Below are 14,406 nucleotides of genomic sequence, written 5' to 3' on the forward strand. Positions count from 1 at the left end.
TGCTATAACCTCAAGCAGAAGCATGAAGAGGCCAGTCTTTAGATTTTTTTATCCATTCAGAAAAATTGGGCCACTCTATTCATAAGCAAAGAGCAAATGGAGACTCCGGATGAGCAACATAATAAGGCAAGCCAAAGCTGACAAAATTCGCTCAAACGCCTAGGACAGTGATGGCGAACCTATGGCACGCGTGCCACAGGTGGCATGCGGAGCCATTTGTCAGGGCACGTGAGGCGCTGCCCTGTCAGCTGGCCAGCGCGCATGCGTGCGCTGGCCAGCTGAGTTCACCCTTTTTTAAAGCCATTTTTCACCCTCCCCAGGCTCCAGAGGCTTTATAGGAGCCTGGGGAGGGCGAAAAGAGCCTCCGGAGCGCAAAAGCCTTCCAGAGGTTTCAGGGATCTTCAGGAGGCTTCCCTGAAGCCTCCGGAGCGCAAAAAACCAGCCCTATGGGCAAACTGGAAGTTCGGGAACGCAAAACCTGTTTGCTCGGAGGGTTGTTTTGAGCGCTCTGAAGGCTTCAGGGAAGCCTCCTGAAGGTCCCAGAAGCCTCTGGAGTGCTTCCAGGGGGGGGAGGCTGTTTTCGCCCTCCCCATGCTCCTATAAAGCCTCTGGAGCCTGGGGAGGGTGATAAAAGCATGCAAAAATACGCGCCTGTAGTGTGCGCATGCGCACATGGGGGGTCACGCATTGCATTATGGGTGCGGCACGCCTGCACACAACCCCCCTGCGCTCCCCCACCTGTAGCACGCGAGCCAAAAAAGGTTCGCCATCGCTGGCCTAGGATTTGCATATCCCCTTTTGCCTGTAGAGCCAGCCATGACCCATATACGACCCCATAGGAATCTGGCAATAGCCATTAGAATATTAAAGGACATGCTCTTGCACATTAAGAGGCATCTCAATCACGAGGCCCCAAATAATGTATAAAAGCCCACCTATCTCAAACCCATTTTGTCAGCTACCCCAGAAACTAAAGTTTCTGGAACCAAAATAAACAGAGGACTTCTTTCCTGCAGCCAGCCTCCATTTTATTTCCAGCATCTTTCCCCCAGCTTAGAAGCGGATTGGATTTTTCTTCCAACAGCTTCGATTTGGGAAAAGTTACTTTTTTTGCAAACAGTAATAGGCCAAGTTGTTTTTTTCTGTTTACCTCAGTATTTCCGCAAGTTTTTCTGCCAACTCAAGGATGCTAAAAAGTTTGGGTGAGTTTTACAGCTACCTTAAAAGGAAATAGCCAGTTAATTCTTTATTTGCTTTCCGATAGAACAACAAACAGGTGTTTCATCATAGTTTGCTTTCATTTTCAAATCTGCATCCAAGCACCGTATCAGATCAGGTAGTTGGGTAATAAACATGAGCCTATTGTTAAAGGGTTTTGAGAAAAACCTTGACACTTACGCACTTTCTTTTAAAGAATACTTTTTTAAAAATCAACCATAATGCTTGACCAATAAATCATATCTATGCAATGAGGAAATAACAGCCTTGTGTTTGTATGTATTCAATAACTATTTGCTGTGAAATTAGGAAATAATCTGTTGAATATATACAAACACAAAGAAAGGATTATTGAAATATGATAATATTTTTGCTGTACTTTCACAGTGTAGTGAAAATATAAAATTCTAATAATGGAAAAGTGAATAAACTTCCTGCAAAAAAAAAGCATCAAATTAATATTAGCAATCCCATACTGAAAAGCAATATTGGTTCTGCTGATTTCTGTTTATTCATTCGAAAGAGCCAATAGAACCCTAAATTGAATTAACAAAGAGATACAATCAAAATCAAGTGAGGTACTAATACCACTTTATAAAGCCCTAGTAAGATTACACCTAGAGTATTGCATCCAGTTTTGATTACCACACTATAAAAAAACATGTTGAGACTCTAGAAAAAATTCAGAGAAGAGCAACCAGGATGATTAGGGGACTGGAGACTAAAACATATGAAGAACGGTTACAGGAACTGGGCATGGCTAGTCTAGAGAAGAGAAGGACCAGGGGAGACTTGATAGCAGTGTTCCAATATTTGAGGAGCTGTCAGAGAGAGAAGGTGGTCAATCTATTTTCCAAAGTACCCAAAGGCCAGACAAAGAATAATGGATGGAAACTGACCAAGGAGAGATTTAACCTAGAAATAAGGAGGAACTTTCTGACAGTGAGAACAATCAACCAATGGAACAGAAGTTGCCTTCAGAGGTTGTCGGGGCTTCATCACTTAAGACTTTCAAGAAGAGATTGGATTTCCATTTGTCAGAAATGGTGTAGGCTCACCTTCTTGAGCAGGGGGATGGGGTTGGACTAGATGACCTACTAGATCCCTTCCAACTCTTGTTAATCTGATTTCCTACCCTGGAAATCCTGAAATCTCTGATATGCAAAAGCTGACAAGGAAGTGGATCTCTGTATACACTCAAATGATCGCATATGCTCCAAGCCTGACATTTTATATCTAGTCCATGGACAGAAAGTTATACAATAAATCAATGCAAAGTAATTTCATTAATTACTAATATAACCATGTTATATTTGAAAAAAAAAACTTCAGTTAAAAATATTGGGTATCTTTCACCTCTCTGGCCATAAGGACCAAGCGGGTTGTAAAAATTCTATTCAAAGAATTACATCACGAGAATAGAGCCAGGATGGTTTAGTGGTGACAGGGATGGGCTTCAAAAATTTTAGCAAGGGGATTCTCTGCCTGGTTGCTGGGTGGACATGGCCGTGGTAGACATGGGATAGTCGGCCTCCTGCACCACGATGGGGGGGGGGGTTGCCTTCCCCTGGCTCAGGAGGCTTTCCTTGAGCCTCCGGGAGAGTGAAAACTGCTTCTCCAGGCTCTGGAGGACCTTCCGAACTTCCACTAGGCCCATTTTTTGCCCTCCCCGAGCCTATGCGCACACCCTGCACTTAACTGCATCCAAAAAGGGCCGCGTGGGGGTGGGCGGGGCCAGCCAAGAGTAGAATCTGGGGGTTCTCCAAACTGCAGAGAATCTTAGATAGAGGTTTTCCTAAACCCCTGCAAACCCCCAGCAGCCCACCCAAGTGGTAAAGACTCCACGTTAGAAACCAGGAGACTGTGGGTTCAGCCTTAGCCATGAATGATGGCTGAGTTATTCAGGAGACTTTGAGTTCCAATCCTGGTTTAGCCATGAAAGCTAGCTGGGTGACTTTGGGCCAATTACCAGGAGACTTTGAGTTCTAGTCCCGCCCTAAGCATGAAAGTCAGCTGGGTGTCTTTGAGCCAATCACCAGGAGGCAGTGAATTCTAATTTCACTTAAGCCGTGAAAGCCAGCTGGGTGATTTGGAAGTCAGTCACTCTCAGCCCAGAACATCAGGCTCAGGTGAATAAGCCAGTTAGACAATTCCTGTTGCAACCAATGGATTACCACATGCTTGACCTGAAAAAAAGTGTAAAAAATGTGAGGAAGAAAAAACAGTCAGGAGAAGAAACTCTGCTCTCTTGTATCAGACAGGAGTCTCTTCAAAGTCAAAATGTCAGCTGGAACAGTGCAATTGCCAACCATTTAGTATACGCATCACAATGGACCTAAAAAACAGGCATAGTTCCAACTATATAGTGGAGGCCACTATCTTGACTAATTTTTGTCCCGGTATCCGAGTTCTCCATCTTCATGTGCTGGCTGGCTTCTGATTCCCATCCTCCTCCTTATCTAATGTACTCAGTGTCTTTTTTGGGTTAGGACACAATATCTCTCCTATAAATGCTCCAGATGGAAGCTGAGTTATGTTCTCAATTGGTTGGCTTTGTCGGAACTGAAATAGTGAAACAAATGTCTACGTTATTTCTACGTTTCTGACGTTATTTTTGGGTGAATGTTTGACTAAGGTGGACACAGGTGAAGAATGGCATCTGGGCAAATACTTCAAAGTGAAGAAACCAAAAAGAAAAGAAAAACAAAGAACCAAATGCAGTCTAGTACTATATTAAAGAGCCCAGTGCTGGGAAAGATGGAGGGCAAAAGAAGAAGAGGACAAGAGAGAATGAGGTGGCTGGATGGAGTCACTGAAGCAGTAGGCCTGAGCCTAAATGGACTCCAGAGGATGGTAGAGGACAGGAAGGCCTGGGGGAAAGTTGTCCGTGGGATCGCGATGGGTCGGACACGACTTCGCAACTAACAACAGCAACAATCTTAAGGGAACACATAAACTGTGGCACAATACACCATTTCCCACAATCCTTCTTTTCCTAGAGTCAGATTCAGTGACATGCGGTGAAGTTTATGGCTAGTGAGGCAGCAATTTTTTTAGACTTGTGGACTTCAACTCCCAGAATTCCACAGCCAGGCATGCTCAGTTCCGATTTAAAGCAACAGCTTTAAACTTATTTAAATAAGTTTTCTTCCTTCTTTTTCTTTTACTTTCCCCTCCTTCCTCCCTCTCTCCCTCCTCCCCCCTCTCAAACACACAAACACACACACACACACATTATAGTGTTTAATTCCATGTAGCTGATTTCCAGGGCAAAGGAGGAGTTATTTTTGCCCTGTCCAATGGCATTTTCTTTGATAAAAGGGACGGAAAGATGGTCTTTGGGTTCCCTCCTTGAATGAGAGAATCCGTTTTAGTCAAAACGTTCAAATGTAATAAAATGATCTTCCTGTCTCGATCTATTTCATTGGAAAAGATGCCCGCCTGAGGAAAGAGCCTTTCACGTCTCTGAAAGCCAGCCCAGGGTGGGATCTCTCCAGGATGGGCGCAAGACCGATCTATGTTCTCCAGCAAAGGGCAAAACTCTCTTCCATGGCCTCATTTCCCACCCGAAGCTTCCCCATTTCTTCTCCATTCTTTTGCTTTCCGCAAAAACAGGGACACGCTTTGGGAAGGCGGGAGCCCAGAGGAGCCCACTGGCGCCTGCACCGCCCGCTCTGGAAGCCAAACTGCCGGCCGGAACTTCCCAGTTCAGCTGCTTCCCGGGCGGGTGGCGCCTGCCAGACGGGACAGGAGCTGTGAGGGAGCACCCTGCTCGGCGGAAGGGCTCCAGGGGCTCTGAGCGTCCACCTGCCTGAGCTGTGCCGCGGGTGAAAGAAAGCACTTTAGTCAGTGGGGTGTCAGGGGAGAGGATAGAATCTCTCCTCCTCTCCCACGACACCCCACTGACTAAAGCGCTTTCTTTCGCCCGCGTAAGAGCTCAGGCGGGCGAAAGGAAGCGCTTTAGTCAGCGGGGTGTGGGGGAGAGCAGGAGAGAATGCCTGAGCATTTTCTCCTCTCCCCCGACACCCCACTGACTAAAGTGCTTTCTTTCGCCCGCGGAAGAGCTCAGAGCTTTAGAGGCTTTTTTAAACAGGCAGTCATTCACGGTGAGGCAGCAGCTAGCTAACCTCCCTTCAGCACTCGCCTTTTCCCGTTTACATTTTTTTTCCTTTTCATTATTGACAGTGGTGAGGCTCTGCCTCCCCTGCCTCCCCTGACCGCACGTCACTGGTCAGATTATAGATAATCCTTCACTTACAACCATTCTTGTAGTGACTATTGGAAGTTAACAATGGCTCTGAAAAAAAGTGACAGCTTTTCACACTTATGACTGGTACAGCGTCCCCATAGTCACGTGATTAAAATCTGAACACTTGGCAACTGAAATGTATTTATGATGTTTGCAGTGCCCAAGGTCATGTGAGGCCTTTTGCAACTTTCTGCCAAACATAGTGAATGGGGAAGCCAGATTCACTTAAAAACCATGCTACTATTTTAACAACTGCAGATTCACTTAACAACTATGGAGCAAAACCCACTTAACAACTTGTCTTGCTTAACCACAGAAATTTTGGGCTCAGTGGTAAGTCAAGGAGTACCTGTATGATTTTTATTTATTTCTAGGATTTTTATGTAACTCAGTTTCAAAATTAGAATCTATTTTGCCTAACTGGTTCAATCTGATCTCATCTTCATTAGCTGTAAAAATTCAAAGGCAGTATAGGTAGCACTTGAGTTACGACCCCGATGGAGCCTGCACAGTCATAGATTGTGAAGGTTGTAAAAACAGGGCAGTCACATGATTGGCCTGAATGTGTAAACCTTTTTTGTGGTGGTTGCTAAATGACCATCTTGCTCGTTAAGCGAACCAATGGTGTGTTATGGGAACAGTTTTGCCAAAATCCAGTACTAAAAGACGATTCATGAATACTGGCGTAAAATGCAGTCGTATGACCATGAGGCACTGCAAACAGCTGTAAATACAGTCCAGCTTCCAGGTCTCATGATCATGGGTGGGGTGGGAGGAAGCATCATAACTTCAAATCCAGGTGATCAGCCCCCAGGTAAGTCCATTATAACTCTGAATGGTTGCAACTGGTTATAAGTTGAGGACTCCTTATAGGTCAGTGATGGAGAACCTATGGCACACAGAGCCCTTTCTGAGGGCAAGCGAGGCGTTGTCGTGTCAGTTCCAGCACGCGTGCTGGCCAGCTGATTTTCGGCCTTGATTTTCGGCTGTTTTTCGCCCTCCAGAGGCTTCCCTGAACGCACAAACCGGAAGTTTGGGAACAAATTAAGCAAGACAGTTGTTAAAGTCAGTTTTGCTTCATTTTATGACTTTTCTTGCCACAGTTGCTAAGTGATTCACTGCAGTTGTTAAGCATCTGCAGCAGCCTATTATATAGGTTACCCAAAATCTAACTTTACCCCTGAATGCTGCTGCTTTTCATAATAGTATTGATCCATTGAGTGACTGATTTGATTTATATGGCCTCCCACCTTACACAAGCAACTCTGGGTGACAAACAGAGTTACAAAAGTCGAAACAATGCAGAACAATAAAAAGAATGACAATATGCACCCAACAGGAACAGAACTAACACAATGGCAGCTGGTGATAACCATCAGCAGTCAATCAATAGTATCTCGTTGGCTCATCTAACCTCCCAACCACATACCTGGGAGGACAGCCAGGTTTTAAGGCTCTTCAAACATCAATGAAGGTCAGGGAGAACCTAATCATGGATGAAGTGGAGAGGCAGACTCAGCAATAGAAAAAGCTCACTTCCTTGGTCTTAGTAGATGGCACTCTTTAAGAGATGGAGCATGACTCTCCTGTTGGGATGCTGGACAAATTTTCTTGCTCCCTATGTAGAAGCTCTCGAAACATTTTCTGGCTCCTTATTTTTACAGAGGACCATCAAGAACCTGAACTGCCCCTAGATGGTTCTTATTTGATTCTCCTTTTTACTAACATCCATTACACTGATTGGGAATATCAGCATAAATTCCAGTAAATATTGTAAATTGCAGCGTAGACATTTGGTGCTGAATGAACACATCCAGCTGTTGAAAAGAACAGTCCTTGGCTTGCATAACTGCACTTTTAATCTACTTATTAGTCCAAGGTCAATGGTTTTCTCCCAGGTAGCAGAAGAGCCATATCATGGTTGAGAGTTTTCTTCACTTTCTATCTTTGGAATTGACTCTGTACAGAATGACTTTTGTAATGGGACTGCTTAAAGCAGGGGTGCCAAACTCAAGGCCTGGGGGCCAGATCTGGCTCACGAGGTGCCACCCTGGAAACAGTGAAGGACCAGTCTGTGGTACCTCTGCCAGCGATAATGCAGCTTGCAAGGGCTGCCTGTGGCTCTCCCGAGCTCCATTTTTGCTGGAAGAGGATTGCAGGAGGCTGTCACAATTGAAAATAGAGCTTGGGGGCCCATTTTCGCTGACAGAGTCCTTGGGCCACTATAGGCACTGACATGAGTGACATCAAGCTAGCCATGCCCACCCTGGCCACACCCACACACACACACACACCCCACACACACTGAGGTCCAACAAAACCCTGATGTGTCCCTCCGTGAAATCAAGTTTGACACTTCTGGCTTAAAGCTTCAAAAACTAATAAAATATATTTTTTCATAGGCCCTGTGAAGTTGCATCGAGGGGGAAAATCTATTAATTTGAATCAATAGATATTATGGTCGTATATCCTGGGTCTTTTACTTTAGAGTCTTCTTATATTATAAAGTAGTGCTATAATTTATTGTTGGAATCATGTTAGCATTGTTGTTTACTCTCTGTCTCTATTCTGCATAATTATAAGTGCAAGATAAACAACATTACTATTAGTAGTATATATATTTATACCAGGTTTTGTTCAGAAGCTCAAGGAATCAGAGTGTTCCTTTCTCCTGTATTTGCCGAATACTATAACACTGCGAAGTAGGTTGGTGGTACAAAATTGTCCCATTAATTTAAAGAACATGGGTTGTTATAAAGAAAATGACTGCTAATCCACTATCATTGATATTGTACAGGGAGTCCAAGACATACAACTGCAATGGAGCCTGCCCATTATGATTGCATATTTAATGGTCATACACTAGATTGAACATGCAATTTTACCACCTTTTTTGCAGCAGTTGTTAGGGAAATGCCAAAGTTGTTAGAGTAGAGTAGAGTAGAGTAGAGTAGAGTAGAGTAGAATAGCATAGAATAGAATAGAATAGAATAGAATAGAATAGAATAGAATAACAGAGTTGGAAGGGACCTTGGAGGTCTTCCAGTCCAACCCCCTGCTTAGGCAGGAAACCCTACACCACTTCAGACAAATGGCTATCCAACATCTTCTTAAAAACTTCCACTGTTGGAGCTTCACAACTTCTGGAAGCATGCATAAGCGCATCATTATGCCTACCATCCCTATCCTACTGTCCCCATTTACTCATACACATTTCATTCATACTCATGTTTATTCTTATACCTATTATCTTGTAAACGACTGACAAATCAAATCAAATAAATAAATAAAATAAAGTTGTTCCACTGGTTAATTGTTCTATGTCAGGAAATTTTCTCCTTAATTCTAAGTTGCTTCACTCCTTGATTAGTTTCCACCCATTGCTTCTTATCCTGCCCTCAGGTGCCTTGGAGAATAGCTTGACTCCCTCGTCTTTGTGGCAACCCCTGAGATATCGGAACACTGCTATCATCTCTCCCCTAGTCCTCCTTTTACTTAAACTAGACATACCCAGTTCCTGCAACCGTTCTTCATATGTTTTAGCCTCCAGTCCCCTAATCATCTTTGTTGTTCTTCTCTGCACTCTTTCTAGAGTCTCCACATTTTTTTTACATTTTTTTTTTGCATACAAAACTTTACATTGTTAAGTGAATCATTGATTTGCTATGGGTGCAGTTTTGCCCAAACCCAGAAGTCCTGGGTTTTCAGTAAAATTGTTGCAAAATGCGGTCAATGCAGCATCCCCATGGTCATTTGATTTATATTCGGATGCTTGAAAACTGACTCACATTTATGACAGCTGCAATGACCTGGGGTTTTATGACCATCTTTTGCAAACTTCTGACAATCACAGACAACGGAGAAACCAGATTCATTTAACAATAGTGTTACTAAGTTAGCAACTACAGCAATTCAGTTCACAAATGTACCAAGAAAAGTTCTCTAAATGGGAGATTTGTTAAGTAAGTTTTTCTCATTTAAGCAATATAAATTTGGGGCTCAATTGGAGTCACAGGTCAAGGATTACCTGTATTAATTTTTGCCTTGGGAAAACATAGACTATTTTTTTTAATGCACATACATCAAACTTTTAATCTACCTGTAGATGCCATTTCTCCTTTTACTTTTCCATTCATGTCATGCTTTCATAGCATGCTGGGATTAAAAAGAAGAAGCTGCATATTCATGCGCTACTATGGATATATTTAAAGCAAGTTTTTACCCAACAATTGTTGCAAAAGGATCTAAGCAATCAAAAAGAGAGGAGTTGCACAAAATGCAGGATTGAATAGAATAGAATAGAATAGAATAGAATAGAATAGAATTTTTATTAGCCAAGTGTGACTGCAAACACAAGGAATTTGTCTTTGGTGTGCATAAAAGGAAAAAAGGGGAAAAAATACATTCATCTCTTGAGTATGAAATCCGCAGTGAAACACAGAAAATGATAAAAAAAAACAGCAAACTATCAGAGAACATTTCACCAAGGCTACCGTCAGCAGCGCCATCTTTGTCTCTTTTAAAAGTTAACTTTCATATACTGTTTTTAATCTTTTTATTTTTTTATTTTTTAAATTGTTTTAATTAAACAGAAAACACACACAAAAACACTCTTCATTATATCTTCCAGAAAGCATGTTGATTGGTTACAATTAAATTTCATGCGTTACTACAATCATTCTTTATATTTCATTCAAATTGAATTGTACATTTTAAATCAAAAATCTTTATACCATCAATATACCAACATTCTCATTTAACTATATTTGTTTGAAAGTACTTTTGTCTAGTCAAATGTCATGATGAGTTATCTGTTAACGAATAAACATTTTAAAACCGAAAACATTCTATAAGCAGTTACAACGTTCTACTTATTTATCACCTAGAATTAACTAAGTTTTTATTTTTATTTTTCCCATTCGATTATGTTTTATTTAGGTTTCACCATTCTTAACTTTCTTATTTTACCCATAACTATTATTTTTAAATTTTGTTACCTTCCTTCATTGATTCTTATTTCTTTCCTTCATCCACCTATATAATTTATCCCATATCTGGTAGAATTCTGATTCAGCGCCATCTTTGCCTCTTTTAAAAGTTAACTTTCATATACTGTTTTTAATCTTTTAAAGTACCCTGTTTCCCCGAAAATAAGATCTCCCTGAATAATAAGATCAATCAGGCTTTTGAGCGCATGCGCTAAAATAAGCCCTCCCCTGAAAATAAGCCCTCCTCAAAAATATTGCAACATAGCAGCAGCCATGAGGTGACCATGCTCGTCGCCTCCTGCACCTCAAAAATAATAAGACCTCCCCGAAAATAAGGCCAGGCGCTTATTTCGAGAGGGGGAAGGAAAATAAGACCCTGTCTTATTTTCGGGGAAACACAGTTTTATTGTACGCTGCCTAGTGTCCCTTTGTGAAAGAGATGAACTGTTCAAAAATACAATAAAGAAAATGAAATGAAAATATATTAAAAAGGAAAACTTAGGCGGGACATTGTTCAAAGTTAAATATTAATAAAAGACAATGTAATTAATAAAAGACAATGTAATATTCTAACATATGGCTATAAAGATCAAATGTTTGTTCCTTTCTTGACAGAGCATTAGAACACCCATTTCAACTGACACCTATAAAATGAGACCTGGAGCCTCATTTTATTGCAGCATTAAGTGCTCCTATTAAATGTGCCAACCAACCAGTTATCCCTGTTCTCTGAAAATGAGATCATACAAGTTCACAGACCATAAGAAAGCTTTTTTCCTGTTAGGATAGCTTTTGATTGCTTTGACTTCTATCCTACCCCATCTCATACCATTTAAATCAGAGGTGTCCAACCTTGGCACCTTTAAGACTTGTGGACTTCATTGGCTGGCTGAGGAATCCTGGAAGTTGAAGTCCTCAAGCATTAAAGTTGCCAAAATTGGACACTTCTGATTTAAAGATTTTTTTTCCCTTCCTACTTTTTAAAAAATAAGTATTTCGCTAGGAGAGAAGAAATTCCTTTGGTCCTACCTTTTTAGGCTATTATAGAACTAAACATCTTCTTTCCCAATGCTACTTAATCACTTACTTCTTCCCTGGGTAAATTTAACTAGGGCAAGATCTCCGGTTTGGATCCTAGGCTTATTGTCCTGTTGATATAAAAATAAAAGAAGGCAATGCATTAAATGAAATAACTACATCAATGGTGGGTTTCAATTTATTTTATTACCGGTTTGCTTGTGTGTGCTTGCGCATGCACAGGCGCATGCGGGTGGGTGAGTAGAGCCTCCCGCCACCGCCAGTTTGCCCAATCCGGGGCGAACTGGCAGAAACCCACCTCTGAACTACATGTATACAGGAAGTCCTTGACTTACAACAATTTGTTTAATGACTATTCAAAGTTACAATGGCATTGAAAAAAAATGACTATGACTAAGTTTTTCACACTTACGGCTGTTGCAGCATCCCCATGGTTACATGATCAAAATCTGGACGTTTGGCAATTGGTTCATATTTATGATGGGAGCAGTGTCCCAGGATTATATGATCAATTTTTGTGATTTTCTGACAAACAAAGTCAGTGGGGAAGCCGGATGCACTTAGCAACTGTGTTACTAACTTAAAAAGTGCAGAGATTCATTTAATAACTGTGGCACGAAAGGCCATAAAATGGGGCAAAACTCATTTAACAACTGTCCTGCTTAGCAACAGAACTCTTGGGCTCAATTGTAGCCGTAAGTCAAGAACAACCTGTATATCTAAAATTATCGAGGCCTTGGCAAATTCCCAGCTGCATTACTTTGGTGCATGGTCCATGAGATTTATCTCTATAGATTATTTAGACATTCCTATTTATTTAAAGCAAAGCTTGCATGGTTAATCATTGAGGAACAGCAAACACCAGCAAGTCATTTTCAAACGACTGAATTAGTTAGTTGGGATCACCTTCTCTTCACAGCTCAATCTGAAATGCTTTGGAGCCTTAAAATCTTTCACAACTTGCTGCCCAATGTCTCTAAATCAGAGTTTTCCAACCTTGGCAACTTTAAGGCACATGGACTTCAACTCCCAGAATTCCCCAGCCAACATGTTTTGCCACAGTTGGGAACTTCTGTCCTAAATCATTTGACCAAGATTTTAAGATATTCTTTTCCGGGTTCCTCTATTGGGAAAAAAACATGAATCCAAGCAACTGTTTTATCAGAAGCTTCCAGCTAAAGAATTCATTTCCTGAGAACTACGCCCAGAATTATTTTCACGCTGCTTTGGCAATGAGGCGGAAATAAGTATATTTTAATTTGGCCTTAATTTGCTTTATCCAGCTTATTGTTAATGTTGTTTTTTCCATTTTGTTTTAGTGCTGATTTGCATTTATCTTTGCTGGCAGTTGTTCTGAGAACAAAAACCAAAAATCAAACAAAACAGTTCTAGATAAATAAACAACTGAATAACATTTAAGTCTCCTTCTGTTCTAACATAATGTAATATATAAGCTTTAGGATAAATAACAGAGCACGTAACAATCTACTGGTATTTTTCTTCCCAACCTCTCCCAACCTGAGTTTTGCTAACCTGTTTGGGCACCAACTGTAAGTCCCTCTTTCGAAACAGCCAAAATGCAGGACTGTTCACACCAAATTAAATAAATAACAACCAGTAGTTATTTTCTTTCTAGCCACACAACTCCACAGCCCAATAGCAGCAACCAGTCAGCTCTCTGATCTGGGCCACAAAGAATCTGGATGACTACTGGCCAGCAGCAGAGACAGAAAAACTTAGCATGTTTGCCTCCACCTACAAATGTCTTCAAAGAAAAAAAAAAAACAAGTCCAGTTTCTTCCTGAAAAAGCACCTTTGGAATAACCATGACCTGGATGACTGGGAATCTCTCCAGACTTTTAGCTATACAGTTTGGGATGAACACCCTTTGAATGGTGTGGGAGTAGGAATGGATTTCCAAAGAAAAATTGCAGCCTACAGGAAACAGGAGCACTGCTCAGGTGACCCTAAGGCCACAGACAAACCTCCAAGTGCTTCAAGGACCCTCTAAAACGGGTGTCAACCTTGCAGCCTTGCTACATCACATGCTGGCTATGCCCATGACAGTTTAGCAAAGGGGAGAAAAGTCCCAATACGTCATGTGACACCGGCATGACGCCACCACCACGACGCACGTTTGACACCCCTGCTCTAAAAAAATGCAAATGGCCAGCTGTCTGCAAGGAATATAAATCCTTCCATTCCTCACTATCCTGTCAGAGCTGAAGAAGTCTCTTGGATGAGGAGCAAAATGACCTCAAAGAAAAAACAAGAAAGTCCAGTTGCACCCTGAAAAAAAAACCTTTGAGACACTCGATGACCTCGATGTCTGAGTAACTCTACAGACTCCATCTACAAAGTTGTGGGAAGAGTTACCTATCACACCAAAGCCCCACTACCCCAATCCTCTTAGAAATGCTAAACAAGCTGGCATCTGGCTGCGTGAAAACCTCAGGGCTGCACTGTAGTCTAATGGTGGGGAAAACATCCCCGAAGGGCAATCTCTAGACATTTCTCTATTGTTGCTCTAATCAAGACATGTCCATGGGATTGCCGGGGTTCCACCGGACTCTAGGGAGCCCTTGTCTTTTAAGAACTCAGGTGACACATTCTCCTAGACCAGGAGTCTCCAACAGGGGTGAAATTCAGCAGGTTCTGACGGGTTCTGGAAAACCCCTAGTGCAGTGTTTTTCAACCTTGGCAACTTGAAGATGTCTGGACTTCAACTCCCAGAATTCCCCAGCCAGCATTCGCTGGCTGGGGAATTCTGGGAGTTGAAGTCCAGACATCTTCAAGTTGCCAAGGTTGAAAAACACTGCCCTAGTGAACATCTTGAGTAGTTCGGAGAACCGGCAAATACTATCTCTGGCTGGCCCGAGAGTGGGGTGGGAATGGAGACTTTGGAATATCCTT

Source organism: Natrix helvetica (assembly GCF_964273705.1).
Source record: "Natrix helvetica genome assembly, chromosome: Z".
NCBI classification, from domain to species: domain Eukaryota; kingdom Metazoa; phylum Chordata; class Lepidosauria; order Squamata; family Natricidae; genus Natrix; species Natrix helvetica.